The 17,945-nt window shown below is 35.0% G+C and overlaps 1 protein-coding gene across 1 annotated transcript in view; it reads right to left on the minus strand.

Annotated features, from left to right (window-relative positions):
- LOC117316289 (MAM and LDL-receptor class A domain-containing protein 1-like) overlaps positions 1-17,945 on the minus strand; it is a gene marked incomplete in the record, with an annotated part of 107,863 nt that overhangs the window by 46,474 nt on the left and 43,444 nt on the right.

Below are 17,945 nucleotides of genomic sequence, written 5' to 3' on the forward strand. Positions count from 1 at the left end.
AAAAAAACCAAAGGGGTTGAACCCAAAGTTGGGAAATGGAAACTTTTTACTTAAATTTGGAAAATCACAATATATTCTCTGATTAGATTAATTTTATTGTGTTGCCTGCAAAAAGCAGGCGACATATAGGTATCACTATGTTGGCGTCGTCGGTGGCGACGGCTAAACAGGGGTTTCTGTGCGTTTAACTCAAGTTTCCTTGGGCTGATCAAACTTAAACTTCCTGCACATTTTCCTTATCACAAGTGCTTTCTTGGGATTGCTTTTCAGGTCAGAAAATCAAAGGTCAATGTCACTTGCTAAAAATTGAAAATTTGTTTTTATTTGATAACTCTTGTAATCACCAACTTTTTCTGCACAAGCTACACATCCACTTTCTTAGAATTCTTGTATAGATATACTTCAAGTCTGCATCATATCATTAAAAACCACTAAATTAAAAACTGTAACATTTTGTTGACTAGGGAACTACATGCACGCCCAGAGCTGGGATGCCAATCCTGGTGATAGTAGTACCCTATGCTTCCCACCCACATCCACCAATTTGATGGCAGCACCCACACTCCGGTTTATGTACCACATGGAGGGATCTACTGGCAATCTGTCTGTTATTGTCAATGGCAGTGTGATCTCAACACGTTCAGGAAACCAAGATGGAAACTGGCTGCATGCTTGTGAACCCATCCCAGTGGGTTCCAATTTAGAAATATGCTTTGAAGCCAATACTTACCAAAATGTTGGCGATATAGCCCTGGATGACATTGCCGTCAAGGACGAAAACTGCGCTGGTAAAATTTTATGCAAACTTATTGAAGTGTGTATAAATGAGGCAAAAACAAATGTATAACATTGAAAGTAGAGTTAATTAGTTAGTCCCCATATGGGAACAGAAGGGTTCCCATGACTATAGCTTTAGTCCCCATATGGGAACAGAAGGGTTCCCATGACGATAGCTTTAGGTTGTGACCTACATTTTGATGTCTGACCTACTTTAAATTAAAAGTTTGCCCAGACTTTATATTTAAACTACTTGTCACTAGAACTTAATACTTGGGGTATGTGTTCACCTTATCTATTACAAATTTGTCATCTGTGCATTCCAGTCATATATATTTCCATAGTAGAGACTATAAATTGTTGAATTTTCTTATTTCATATAGAATGAATATTGCTACAGAAACATGTATACAAATGCAGGGATTCCAGAAGCCCCTTGAACTCTTGTTTCTGACTCATTGATCCTACTGTGACATGCGTCTGAACCTCCCTAATTGATCTTCTCTGACATGTGTCTGATCCTCCCTCATTGATCTTACTGTGACATGTGTCTGATCCTACTGTGACATGTATCTGATCCTCCCTAATTGATCCTACTGTGACATGTGTCTCATCCTCCCTCATTGATCCTACTGTGATAGTGTCTGATCCTCCCTAATTGATCCTACTGTGACATGTGTCTGATCCTCACTAATTGATCCTACTGTGACATGTGTGTGATCCTACTGTGACATGTGTCTCATCCTACTGTGACATGTGTCTGATCCTCCCTCATTGATCCTACTGTGACATGTGTCTGATCCTCCCTCATTGATCCTACTGTGACATGTGTCTGATCCTACTGTGACATGTGTCTGATCCTACTGTGACATGTGTCTGATCCTCTCTCATTGATCTTACTGTGACATGTGTCTGATCCTCCCTAATTGATCCTACTGTGACATGTGTCTGATCCTCTCTCATTGATCTTACTGTGACATGTGTCTGATCCTCCCTAATTGATCCTACTGTGACATGTGTCTGATCCTACTGTGACATGTGTCTGATCCTCCCTCATTGATCCTACTGTGACATGTGTCTGATCCTCTCTCATTGATCCTACTGTGACATGTGTCTGATCCTCCCTAATTGATCCTACTGTGACATGTGTCTGATCCTACTGTGACATGTGTCTGATCCTCACTTATTGATCCTACTGTGACATGTGTCTGATCCTACTGTGACATGTGTCTGATCCTCCCTCATTGATCCTACTGTGACATGTGTCTGATCCTCCCTCATTGATCCTACTGTGACATGTGTCTGATCCTACTGTGACATGTGTCTGATCCTCTCTCATTGATCTTACTGTGACATGTGTCTGATCCTCCCTAATTGATCCTACTGTGACATGTGTCTGATCCTACTGTGACATGTGTCTGATCCTCACTTATTGATCCTACTGTGACATGTGTCTGATCCTACTGTGACATGTGTCTGATCCTCCCTAATTGATCCTACTGTGACATGTGTCTGATCCTCTCTCATTGATCTTACTGTGACATGTGTCTGATCCTCACTAATTGATCCTACTGTGACATGTGTCTGATCCTACTGTGACATGTGTCTGATCCTCCCTCATTGATCCTACTATGTCATTTGTCTGATCCTTACAGCTCCGAGTGTGACCTGTGACTTTGACACCCTTGGTGATGTATGTAGGTATATCAGTGTTTCACGTGGTCAGACATCCACTATATGGCAACAACTTCCAAGGGATGAAAAGAATAAAGATGAAGGTAAGTGGTTGATATTGATTAAAATGGAATGACTTTGAAAACAAAAATTCTATATAAATTTTTTGTTGGAAGAACATTAAACCACCACAAAAGAAAATATTAATTTTTGTTTTAGATTATCAAGAAATGTTCATCATATTGTACATGTTTTTGTACAATTATTAAAACAATAACTAGATGTCCTTATTTAGATTAGATGTTTGAGAAAAGTTCAGCATGTTGTATTATGTTTGGTACAATTGAAAAAATGATACATTTGTTCTAGCTTTCTTTTTATGGAAATGATATCAAAGGACAGGAAAAAGTTTCTTTAACTCATCGTTCGGGCCAGGTGAGCTTATGCCATGGCGCGGTGCCGGTTATCCGTCAATTTTTTCTAAAAATTGCTGCTTGTCATGAACGACTTAGCAGTTTTTACCAAATTTGGTAAGAAGCATCGCTGGATGCAGGGGAATCAATTTTGAATAATTGGAGAGTGTAACCCTCCCAGGGGCCTGAGGGGTGAGGCCCAATAGGGGAAATATAGCAAATTCTACAAAATCCTTCTTCTGTAGGAATGAAAGGATTTGATGCATATTTAGCCTGGAGCATCCTTGGGTGAAGACAAACCACTTCTGTATAAACAGTGGTCTTGGCCCAACTGAGTCAAAGGTCAAGAGCTAATTTTGTATGTTTTCACTAACAAATATTTTATGATAACATTACAATAAAAGTTTGCTTGGAATTAATAACTCAGTCAGCTGACAAAATGTTCAGGTTGAAGGTCAAAATTACTGAGTCCAGAGGTTAAAGCTCAAGGTTAAATTTTCTAATTTTTCACTGATGAACATTTTTTCATAACATTATGTAGAAATGTTGGTTAATAAACAAGATGTCGACTGACCCAAAATCAATTTCACTAGGTCAAAGTTCAAGGTCGTTTGGGTCCTGGGGTCAAGTACAGTTTGATCTCTGATAATGGCCTCAGATTAGATAAATTAAATCAAATCTTTAAAATGAGTATTATATAGGTATATGGAGGTGGAAAGAAACAAGATTGATATCAATGTATATTTTGCTTTTTACTTGCAGTTGCCTTTGATGTCCAAATGTCGAATGACAACAAAATGTAATGCAATAAGAGCAGATGTCTTCTTGATGGTTTTTTTTTTGTTTTTTTGTTTTGTTAACAGGGTACATGATGACTTCTGGTACCTCGATGTATGATGACACGGAATCCATATTACTGTCTCCTCCAGTTTCGTCCATAGGAGTACATTGTCTCTCCTTTGATTATCGTGTAATGGCTGGTATGGACGACTATGACATACTGTCTGTCTATCTCACCCATAAGAATGGTAGCTGGGAACACCTACTTGCTTTCAAGGCAAAACATGACTTCGGTTGGAACCACGCCCAAACTCACTTCAGTCGTTTCAATGACAATGATGTCGTACGAGTTATGTTTGTAAGGCATCACAGCTTAGTGGCTGTAGATGAAGTGGTATTAACTCAAGGAGCTTGTCCTAAACTAGGTAAGTAAAAGTTGTTATCTCAGGCCATCATGTATAACTCGCAGGAATAAGGGGGTAATTACTATTCAAATGAATAACCTTGACCTATCATTTTAGGTCAAAGATGTCAAATATCTTAAAATCAATGAACCATATGTTTATAGAATGTTGGAAGTTAGATTGTAGTTTGAAGGGTACGTCATCAAGGTTACTTGAACATTCAAGGTCGCATGAGTCAAAACTGAGTTTTCCAGGGTTTTATGAAGGGTAAATTCAACCCAAAGTTGGGAGATGTACCAACTTGGCATTTAGGAGAAATTTTAATGGTTTTTCGGGCTATACCTCATAATCTGGGAAGGTTGACATCTGAAATGTCCAATTAATTAGCTTGCTTTATATAAACAACCAAATAATATTAGTGTCAGGAGAAGTGATATTTACCCTAGAGCAAGGTGGCATGTTCTTTCAGCTGTTTTTAATACAGTCAAGAGTCAGTTCATGTCCTATAACTTTTCTTGAATACAAATTTAAACAGTCCAAACTTCAATACTGTGTTCAAATTTAATTCAAAATTATAGTTAAAATGTTTTGTACATGAACCTGTGTGTAATAGTTTTAGCACTGTTTTGTACATGAACAAGTGGCTAATATTTTAAACACTGTTTTTTACATGAACCTGTGGCTAATATTTTGAACACTGTTTTGTACATGAACCTGTGTCTAATAGTTTGAACACTGTTTTGTACATGAACCTGTGTCATAGTTTGAACACTGTTTTGTACATGAACCTGTGTCTAATAGTTTGAACACTGTTTTGTACATGAACCTGTGTCATAGTTTGAACACTGTTTTGTACATGAACCTGTGTGTAAAAGTTTGAACACTGTTTTGTACACGAACTTGTGTGTCATAGTTTAAACACTGTTTTGTACACGAACTTGTGTCATAGTTTGAACACTGTTTTGTACACGAACTTGTGTCTAACTGTTTGAACACTGTTTTGTACATGAACATGTGTGTCTAACTGTTTGAACACTGTTTTGTACACGAACTTGTATGTGATAGTTTGAACACTGTTTTGTACATGAACTTGGGTCTAATATTTTGAACACTGTTTTGTACACAAATTTATGTCTAATATTTTGAACACTGTTTTATACATGAACCTGTGTATAATAGTTTGAACACTGTTTTGTACATGAATCTGTGTATAATAGTTTGAACACTGTTTTGTACATGAACCTGTGTATAATAGTTTGAACACTGTTTTGTACATCAGACTGTGAACCAGACCAGTTCAACTGTTCAGAGTATTGTGTACCACTACACTGGCGATGTGACCGATACATTGATTGTGAAGGAGAAGTGGATGAAGCTGGTTGTGGTATGTACATATAAACATGGCTACGTACAAGAGTTTGATGTTTAGGTTTATGGTAGCAGTGTACAGTAAAAATGCCCAATTCTGAAAAATATGGCACATGTTTTAGATATGTGAACATTGCAAGTTAACCCTAAATATTACCTCTTATAAAGTATATATATTTGTAATCTTTATAACATAACATTTGCAATTTTAATACAGCTCTGAAGGATAAGTAAACATAATTTTTCTGTGATTTTTAGAGCTGTGAATACTATGGTAACAGCTTGAAAATTGCTCAAAAATTGCAAAATATTTGACCCAAAATGACACAATTCTCTACACAATTTTTTTTTCTGAAACCTATTTACTATCCCAAAGACATAAATTAATCTTGTTTTGACATATGTTGTAAATTAAGTTTTACTGCTATCTTAATTTCCTTTTCTGTGGGCTTCCATTTTTCGCTGTAGGCAAAACTAAATTTCCTGTGTATATACAATGTATAAAACACACTTTCGGAAAATCTGGAAATCTAAAATCCGGAACCAATTTATTAATTTTTGTTTTAACAAATGTGAAGCCTGTATGTACTACTTCATACTGAATATACCAATTATAGTGTACATTTATTTTTTTCATTTTTTTATGCATATCATAATACAGGAGTTATTTGCTTAACAAAAAAATCGTCCATGGCCAGGCTGTCCTAATGTGGCTGACCTAATGTAGTGTGCTATGTATAGAGAAAATAGATATTATTATGTAGTTATATATAATCATATTTACATCACTTGTTTTATTGGCCTATGTGCCGATACTAAATCTAACTGTACTATACTTAATAATTATATAACATTATGCAATAATTTGTAGTGATTTGGTCAGTGTAAAAATATAGTTATAGGTGTCCTTGATAGAAAAACTTGACCACCGGCCACTTTAGGTATCAATATACTATTTTTTCTGAATTTGTTAACCTTTAGATGTTAGGCCACAAAAATTTAAATCAAAGTGACTTTAGGTATCTATAAAAAATATACAACCAAGCAAATATTCACCCTGAATACAATGTCTAATTAATCTTTTTATATGTTTACTACAAAATTATGATGAATTAAAGTTTAATCCAAATTCAGACTGAATAGCAATAAAATATTAGACTTGAGAATTTCAGACAGCAATTATATATATAGGGTACAATTTGAAAGCTATTTTGTAATTGAAGTTTGAAAATAAATAATTAATGAAATTTTAATAAAATCGAATCAAATTCTGACTGGACAACAACACAAACCCAAATATATAGAGGATATTGAATGGTTTCCCGTTTAATATAACATATATTTCACGAGTATGACAAAATATCCATATTTTCACGAGTGCGAAGCACGAGTGAAAAATATCGAAATATTCTGTCATACGAGTGAAATATACATGTATATGTTATATTTAACGGGAAACCATTCAATTTTCTTTTTATTGCATTTCATAAACTTAAAAACAAAATTAAAAACATCGCAAAAATTGATAGCGCCAAAAGTGCAGGAATCAGTAGCGATGTCATCTCTGTGACGTACGTTACTCCACGTCAACTTGACGGCGCCATTTTGAAAAGACTGATCAACGCAATTTAAGCGTTTTCTGCTGTTATAGGAGAATCTGTGCATGAATAGCTAACGTCAAGTGAGTATTTAGTCAAAAACTAATCTGAAAATTTAAGAAATACAGCAAAATAACCAATTTATCTAACTCCGCTTCGGTTAGAAAAATTGGCAAGTTTGAACGAGATGAATACAAAGGTCCGCTCTGATTGGTCAAAAACGCTGCAGTGAAAATATAAGTTTTATTAATTTGATAAATTTCTATATTTAACTGGCAAAAATGCAATGAATGATATTGCATACCTTGGACAGAGTTTTGTGATTGATGTGTGTTAGTGTTTTGTAGGGAGGTCAGTGGAGTGTAACTTCAATACGCCTTACGTCTGCGGATATATACCACACAATGGACTCGGTCTGGAACGTAAGCGTACCATGTGGACAAACGGTTTAACTGTCTTTGGCTATGACAGGCAGACAGATAAAGAGCTCAGTCAAGGTGAGATATTGTATATGTATTAGACTCACAGTAGCTTTAGGTTTAGGCTCACAATGTCACTTTGGTTAAAGTCATAGTGTCACCTGGTTTAGACTCACAATGTCACCTGGTTAAGACTCATAATGTCACCTGGTTTAGACTCAATGTCACCTGGTTTAGACTCACAATGTCACCTGGTTAAGACTCACAATGTCACCTGGTTTAGACTCAATGTCACCTGGTTTAGACTCACAATGTCACCTGGTTTAGACTCACAATGTCACCTAGTTTAGACTCATATTGTCACCAGGTTTAGACTCATATTGTCACCAGGTTTAGACTGATGGCATCACCAGGTTTAGACTCATATTGTCACCAGGTTTAGACTCATATTGTCACCGGGTTTAGACTCATATTGTCACCAGGTTTAGACTGATGGCATCACCAGGTTTAGACTCATATTGTCACCAGGTTTAGACTCATATTGACACCTGGTTTAGACTCATATTGTCACAAGGTTAAGACTCATATTGCCACCAGGTTTAGACTCATATTGTCACCAGGTTTAAACTCATGACATCACCAGGTTTAGACTCATATTGTCACCTGGTTTAAACTCATGACATCAGGTTTGGACTCATATTGTCACCAGGTTTAGACTCATATTGTCACCTGGTTTAGACTCATATTGTCACCAGGTTTAGACCCATATTGTCACCTAGTTTAGACTCATATTGTCACCTAGTTTAGACTCATATTGTCACCAGGTTTAGACTCATATTGTCACCTAGTTTAGACTCATATTGTCACAAGGTTCAGACTCATATTGTCACCAGGTTTAGACTCATATTGTCACCAGGTTTAGACTCATATTGTCACAAGGTTTAGACTCATATTGTCACCAGGTTTAGACTCATATTGTCACAAGGTTTAGACTCATATTGTCACCTGGTTTAGACTCATATTGTCACCTGCTTTAGACTCATATTGTCACCAGGTTTAGACTCATATTGTCACCTAGTTTAGACTCATATTGTCACCAGGTTTAGACTCATATTGTCACCTGGTTTAGACTCATATTGTCACCTGGTTGACACTCATATTGTCACCAGGTTTGGACTCATATTGTCACCAGGTTTAGACTCATATTGTCACCAGGTTTAGACTCATATTGTCACCTGGTTTAGACTCATATTGTCACCAGGTTTAGACTCATATTGTCACCTGGTTTAGACTCATATTGTCACCTGGTTTAGACTCATATTGTCACCTAGTTTAGACTCATATTGTCACCTGCTTTAGACTCATATTGTCACCAGGTTTAGACTCATATTGTCACAAGGTTTAGACTCATATTGTAACCAGGTTTAGACTCATATTGTCACAAGGTTTAGACTCATATTGTCACCTGGTTTAGACTCATATTGTAACCAGGTTTAGACTCATATTGACACCTGGTTTAGACACATATTGTCACCAGGTTTAGACTCATATTGTCACCAGGTTTAGACTCATATTGACACCTGGTTTAGACACATATTGTCACCAGGTTTAGACTCATATTGTCACCAGGTTTTTGACTTATGGCATCAGCAGGTTTAGACTCATATTGTAACCAGGTTTAGACTCATATTGTCACAAGGTTTAGACTCATATTGTAACCAGGTTTAGACTCATATTGTCACCAGGTTTAGACTCATATTGTCACCTGGTTTAGACTCATATTGTCACCTGGTTTAGACTCATATTGTCACCTGGTTTAGACTCATATTGTCACCAGGTTTAGACTCATATTGTCACCAGGTTTAGACTCATATTGACACCTGGTTTAGACACATATTGTCACCAGGTTTAGACTCATATTGTCACCAGGTTTTTGACTTATGGCATCAGCAGGTTTAGACTCATATTGTAACCAGGTTTAGACTCATATTGTCACAAGGTTTAGACTCATATTGTAACCAGGTTTAGACTCATATTGTCACCAGGTTTAGACTCATATTGTCACCTGGTTTAGACTCATATTGTCACCTGGTTTAGACTCATATTGTCACCTGGTTTAGACTCATATTGTCACCAGGTTTAGACTCATATTGTCACCAGGTTTAGACTCATATTGTCACCAGGTTTAGACTCATGGCATTACCAGGGTTGCCTATATTTTACTAGACAGACAGTTGTCTAGTAATCAACATTCTATTTACACCGTGTCTCTTGAAAGAAATAGGTTGGTAAGCAATTAAATGTGAAAATATTGGATAAAAGTTGATATGTAAGTTTAAAAGGTTCAGAAAAGAGGTGTCATTTTGAGGAATTAATTGTCCCCAACTAATCAAAACTTCTTTTTGTTGTGGCTTAAGATACCATATAAGCCTAAACTGATCAATAAAGTAATACGAATGCTGTATTATGTAGAAGACAACATAAAGTTTTGTTTGTGTGTAACAGATTACTTCCTGGGCCAGTCTGGAGAGGTACTTCCATCACAGATGTCTATGCGGTCACCATGGATGGCTGTGAGTGAACCATCTTGCTTACAGTTTTTCTACCTGGGGAATATGGAGAGTCTAGAAGTGACTGATAACAACGGTGGAACATTTAACGACACAACATTCGCCTCACCAAGAGATTGGAGACAAGGCCAGGTAATCAATGCTTATCAGTAGGTTAGATAAATGACCTTGACCTAATTCAAGGTTACATGGGTAACTATGGTTACTTGATAGGACATATATATGCTATAGACAAATATCTACTGTATAGATAATAAAGTATAACTGTCCATGTGATATGTCTACTGTATAGATAATAAAGTATAACAGTCCTTGTGATATGTCTACTGTACAGATAATAAAGTATAACAGTCCGTGTGATATGTCTACTGTATAGATAATAAAGTATAACAGTCCGTGTGATATGTCTACTGTACAGATAATAAAGTATAACAGTCCATGTGATATGTCTACTGTACAGATAATAAAGTATAACAGTCCATGTGATATGTCTACTGTATAGATAATAAAGTATAACAGTCCATGTGATATGTCTACTGTACAGATAATAAAGTATAACAGTCCATGTGGTATGTCTACTGTATAGATAATAAAGTATAACAGTCCGTGTGATATGTCTACTGTATAGATAATAAAGTATAACAGTCCATGTGATATGTCTACTGTACAGATAATAAAGTATAACAGTCCATGTGATATGTCTACTGTATAGATAATAAAGTATAACAGTCCATGTGATATGTCTACTGTACAGATAATAAAGTATAACAGTCCATGTGATATGTCTACTGTATAGATAATAAAGTATAACAGTCCATGTGATATGTCTACTGTATAGATAATAAAGTATAACAGTCCATATGATATGTCTACTGTACAGATAATAAAGTATAACAGTCCATGTGATATGTCTACTGTACAGATGATAAAGTATAACAATCCATGTGATATGTCTACTGTACAGATAATAAAGTATAACAGTCCATGTGATATGTCTACTGTATAGATAATAAAATATAACAGTCCATGTGATATGTCTACTGTATAGATAATAAAGTATAACAGTCCATGTGATATGTCTACTGTATAGATAATAAAGTATAACAGTCCATGTGATATGTCTACTGTATAGATAATAAAGTATAACAGTCCATGTGATATGTCTACTGTACAGATAATAAAGTATAACAGTCCTTGTGATATGTCTACTGTACAGATAATAAAGTATAACAGTCCATGTGATATGTCTACTGTATAGATAATAAAGTATAACAGTCCGTGTGATATGTCTACTGTATAGATAATAAAGTATAACAGTCCATGTGATATGTCTACTGTATAGATAATAAAGTATAACAGTCCATGTGATATGTCTACTGTACAGATAATAAAGTATAACAGTCCATGTGATATGTCTACTGTACAGATAATAAAGTATAACAGTCCGTGTGATATGTCTACTGTATAGATAATAAAGTATAACAGTCCATGTGATATGTCTACTGTATAGATAATAAAGTATAACAGTCCATGTGATATGTCTACTGTATAGATAATAAAGTATAACAGTCCATGTGATATGTCTACTGTACAGATAATAAAGTATAACAGTCCGTGTGATATGTCTACTGTATAGATAATAAAGTATAACAGTCCATGTGATATGTCTACTGTACAGATAATAAAATATAACAGTCCATGTGATATGTCTACTGTATAGATAATAAAGTATAACAGTCCATGTGATATGTCTACTTTACAGATAATAAAGTATAACAGTCCGTGTGATATGTCTACTGTATAGATAATAAAGTATAACAGTCCATGTGATATGTCTACTGTATAGATAATAAAGTATAACTGTCCATGTGATATGTCTACTGTACAGATAATAAAGTATAACAGTCCATGTGATATATGTCTACTGTATAGATATTAAAGTATAACAGTCCATGTGATATGTCTACTGTATAGATATATCATAATAAAGTATAACAGTCCATGTGATATGTCTACTGTATAGATAATAAAGTATAACAGTCCATGTGATATGTCTACTGTATAGATAATAAAGTATAACAGTCCATGTGATATGTCTACTGTATAGATAATAAAGTATAACAGTCCATGTGATATGTCTACTGTACAGATAATAAAGTATAACAGTCCGTGTGATTTGTCTACTGTATAAATAAAACATTATAACAGTCCAAGTGATATGATATCTCTTTGTTGGTTACAGTTTAGTGTAATGAATGATTTTGATGTGACATTCACCATAAGACGGAGTGCTGACGAGGACTACCATTTCTTTGGACTGGACGGTGTTTCTCTAACTCCAGGATATTGTCCTGAGGCTATAGGTAATTGCTTGATTTATTTTCAATATTTCAATTCAAAATTTAAAACAGAACTCCATGTTTAACATTGGTCTGCATTGACTTTAGTAACATTTAATTTTAAATGTTCAATAAAACAGTATTTACATTTATTACATTTTTACCAGTGAAATATCAAAAATTATTCATTCTATAAAAGTGATATTTTTTCACTAGTGAAAAATATCACTTTTGCTGATTTGACCAATCAAATTAATGATTAGAAAATACCAAAATAATTGACCAATCAGAAAGCCCGACATATATGTCAGCACCTCGACAGGGGGAACTACTTTTTTTTGTTTACATTAGGCCTAGTTAGCATACGGGGTAGGTTTTTCGTTGATAAAAAATGTAATAAACAGAATATCTAACAGTGTCTTCAGTAATACCAAATATATTTCACTGCGCACTCGTGAAAAATATCAAAATATTAGCCCCACTCGTGAAATATATTTGGTATTGCGCACTCGTGAAAAATATCAAAATATTAGCCACACAAGTGAAATATATTTGGTATTACTGAAGACACTGTTAGATATCCTCTATATATTGGAACCCTTACTATAACCATACTGCTCAAGATTTAAGTTATCTGAACTGGAGGGTTACAAAGACCTTTGTATATAGCCACTGTGTTTTTACTGTCGTTTTGTGCCATTCGCCATGCATAAACATTTCACATTTTAAATTTTTTTTTTAATTTTCACCAATGGGATAATGCCCAGATTCCTTGGTTTATAAGCTAAGTACCCCTCGTAATGAAGATGTGTTGGGGTGGGCCTATACTGGAATTAGTGTGTCTGTCAGCACAATTTTATACTGCCTGCTCCTTCCATGATTATACAAACATTGCACACGTTATTCATGATATGTGTCACCCTGAAAGCCATTGATACATAAGTGTAAATAAGTATACATAATGTACATTGAATGCTTTTCAACTGAGTTGATATTCAAGCTTTTTGTAATGAAAGTATTGATAGTGATGTCATTTAAAAGAAATTGTGTCTTTCTCACAAATTTATGGTGTTACTTTCATAGTAACATTTCTTGTCTGTATGTGGGGGAGTGCTTTGCCATAATCAATTAAATATACTCAATTAAATGTAATCAATTAAATATAATTAGTTAAATATAATCAATTAAATGTAATCAATTGAGAAATGCAGGCTCACATGAAGGCCTCTTGTAGAAAAAGATTTTTTTTTTTTCATAACTAAAAATGAATTTAAACATGCTATTTTGTAGATTGTGTTGATGGCGGGTATTACTGTAACTCCAGTGGCATCTGTATCCCTAAGTCTGCTACGTGTGATGGAGTCAAAGACTGTGAAGATGGTTCTGATGAGCTTTGTGGTAAAATTCTCTAATTACTACTTTTTGTAAAATAAAGGAATTCTCGATAGAGCTGTATATGGCAATTAGTCATCTACCAGTAATATTGCCTACAATTTCCCCAAAAATAACAAAAAAATGTTTCAGTTTTTATCAGGAATTCAACCCTTTACCACAAATGGGCCCCCTTTGTCAGAATTATCAAATTGAATGCTAAAACAAGTATACTATGGGAAAGGGCTTACACGTTTAGCAAGAGGGCTTATTTGAGGATAAATATGTTAATTAACATTAACTTAACATTAAGCCAGCACGCTTATTTGACGATGAATATGATAGTATAATTCACCTGACCTTCCCGGTTGTTTGATAATATACGTATATCGTGTGAAAAAGAATTATCACTAAATATCATTTAACAACTTAAAACACATCTGTTTGACCAACAGACACTTCAATCAGCTGTGATTTTGAGCATCCTTTTATCTGTGGCTACACATTCATTGGCATGGTGTGGCAACAGGCTCATCCACTTCATCTGCCTGACCAGGATCATACATTCGGAAACGAGACATATAAAAACTACTCAGGTAACATATATCACATCTACCTCTCAGGTAATGAGGTAGATATAGATCATACCTACCTCTCAGGTAATAATGTAGATATAGATCATACCTACCTCTCAGGTAATCATGTAGATATAATACCTACCTCTCAGGTAATCATGTAGATATAGATCATACCTACATCTCAGGTAATAATGTAGATATAGATCATACCTACCTCTCAGGTAATCATGTAGATATAGATCATACCTACCTCTCAGGTAATCATGTAGATATAATACCTACCTCTCAGGTAATCATGTAGATATAGATCATACCTACATCTCAGGTAATAATATAGATATAATACCTACCTCTCAGGTAATCATGAAGATATAGATCATACCTACATCTCAGGTAATAATATAGATATAATACCTACCTCTCAGGTAATCATGTAGATATAATACCTACCTCCCAAGTAATCATGTAGATATAGATCATACCTACATCTCAGGTAATAATATAGATATAATACCTACCTCCCAAGTAATCATGTAGATATAGATCATACCTACCTCTCAGGTAATCATGTAGATATAATACCTACCTCTCAGGTAATCATGTAGATATAGATCATACCTACCTCTCAGGTAATCATGTAGATATAATACCTAACTCTCAGGTAATCATGTAGATATAATACCTACCTCTCAGGTAATCATGTAGATATAGATCATACCTACCTCTCAGGTAATCATGTAGATATAATACCTACCTCTCAGGTAATCATGTAGATATAGATCATACCTACCTCTCAGGTAATCATGTAGATATAATACCTACCTCTCAGGTAATCATGTAGATATAATACCTACCTCTCAGGTAATCATGTAGATATAATACCTACCTCTCAGGTAATCATGTAGATATAGATCATACCTACCTCTCAGGTAATCATGTAGATATAGATCATACCTACCTCTCAGGTAATCATGTAGATATAGATCATACCTACCTCTCAGGTAATCATGTAGATATAGATCATACCTACCTCTCAGGTAATCATGTAGATATAGATCATACCTACCTCTCAGGTAATCATGTAGATATAGATTATACCTACATCTCAGGTAATAATATAGATATAGATTATACCTACATCTAAGGTAATAATATAGATATAATACCTACCTCTCAGGTAATCATGTAGATATAGATCATACCTACCTCTCAGGTAATCATGTAGATATAATACCTACCTCTCAGGTAATCATGTAGATATAATACCTACCTCTCAGGTAATCATGTAGATATAATACCTACCTCTCAGGTAATCATGTAGATATAGATCATACCTACCTCTCAGGTAATCATGTAGATATAGATCATACCTACCTCTCAGGTAATCATGTAGATATAGATTATACCTACATCTCAGGTAATAATATAGATATAGATTATACCTACATCTAAGGTAATAATATAGATATAATACCTACCTCTCAGGTAATCATGTAGATATAGATCATACCTACCTCTCAGGTTATCATGTAGATATAGATCATACCTACCTCTCAGGTAATCTTGTAGTTATAATACCTACCTCTCAGGTAATCATGTAGATATAGATCATACCTACATCTCAGGTAATAATATAGATCATACCTACCTCTCAGGTAATCATGTAGTTATAATACCTACCTCACAGGTAATCATGTAGATATAGATCATACCTACCTCTCAGGTAATCTTGTAGTTATAATACCTACCTCACAGGTAATCATGTAGATATAGATCATACCTACCTCTCAGGTAATCATGTAGTTATAATACCTACTTCTCAGGTAATCATGTAGATATAGATCATACCTACCTCTCAGGTAATAATGTAGATATAGATCATACCTACCTCTCAGGTAATCATGTAGTTATAATACCTACCTCACAGGTAATCATGTAGATATAGATCATACCTACCTCTCAGGTAATCATGTAGATATAATACCTACTTCTCAGGTAATCATGTAGATATAGATCATACCTACCTCTCAGGTAATCATGTAGATATAGATCATACCTACCTCACAGGTAATCATGTAGATATAGATCATACCTACCTCTCAGGTAATCATGTAGATATAATACCTACCTCTCAGGTAATCATGTAGATATAGATCATACCTACCTCTCAGGTAATCATGTAGATATAATACCTACCTCTCAGGTAATCATGTAGATATAATACCTACCTCTCAGGTAATCATGTAGATATAGATCATACCTACCTCTCAGGTAATAATGTAGATATAATACCTACCTCTCAGGTAATCATGTAGATATAATACCTACCTCTCAGGTAATCATGTAGATATAATACCTACCTCTCAGGTAATCATGTAGATATAATACCTACCTCTCAGGTAATCATGTAGATATAGCACCTACCTCTCAGGTAATCATGTAGATATAATACCTACCTCTCAGGTGATAAAGATTAATAAATCATTGTGTTTTCCTACACAGGACACTACATATATTCAGAATCCTCCAGTCGGTCTAGACTTCGACTTGTGTCCCCGATCCAGTCTATCAGTGGGGGCTGTTTGTCCTGGTACTACAACATGGAAGAAGATATTGCTGCAGAGTTACATGTGTACCTTGCTGAGGATGATATTGAGTGGAGGTTAATGGTTGACAATGGTCACATGATCAACCGAGATGAGTGGGTGTTTGCCCAAGTCCCCTTGAATTTGACAGCATGGAATGAAACAAGACAAAGGAATGTCAGTGTAATATATGAATTCTCTGGGGATGCTATCAAGTTTTTCCCAGGCAGTGTTGCCATAGATGATGTAAAGCTCACAGATGAAGCCTGCGAACGAGAAGGTGAGTTTGGGTTGTATGTTAGTTTGTATGATATATATATATACTGTACTTGTATTTAGTTTACCTGTATATCTAGTGATTTGTTTTAATCGGGGAATCTTATGCCACAATAATTAACTGTCACAATTCTCATCCAGTTTTAACAATGAAGTGGTGATTTTCATATACATAGGCATCATCGCACCCCCCGTCTAATTTCAAAAATCTGATGGATTTTTTATTAATACGGTATTACGAAATTGCACCTAGGGTGCGAGGTTGATACATAGGATCTTAAATGAGGTTTGATTTTATTGAAGATTTTATTTTAAACAAGACTAGCAAAAATTAAAACTTCAAGATGAGTTTCATAAAGTCTTTTATGAAATGAAAACAAATTAAAGATACTGAAATCTCATAACTAATCACATTTTGGAAGGTTTTAAATTCAAAATGTTGAGGATGTAATCGAGGAGGAACATTTTAAACCTCCTATATTAGATCCTCACATCACAGTCTCACTTTAAATTTCTTCAATTCCGCTCAAGTGCCATTGAGCTGGAAATTGTTGGGGATGTTAAAGAAGGGAAGTCAACAAAGTGTTATTATTTTCAGCTTTATCAAAATTGTGACACAGCAGCTATGGCAACCAGTTTGTAACATGATTGCGCAATCATGGTTTTCTTAAACAGCACCTATTTCAAAATTTCTTCTCAAGTTCCATAAGTGGAAGTTCAGCTCAAACTCGCCTGAAATGATCCTTAGATGGTCCTGACCAAGTGTTGTTATTTTTTGGCTCAGTCCAAAAAT

This window comes from Pecten maximus, chromosome 18 (genome assembly GCF_902652985.1).
Source record: "Pecten maximus chromosome 18, xPecMax1.1, whole genome shotgun sequence".
In the NCBI taxonomy this organism is placed as follows: Eukaryota; Metazoa; Mollusca; class Bivalvia; order Pectinida; family Pectinidae; genus Pecten; species Pecten maximus.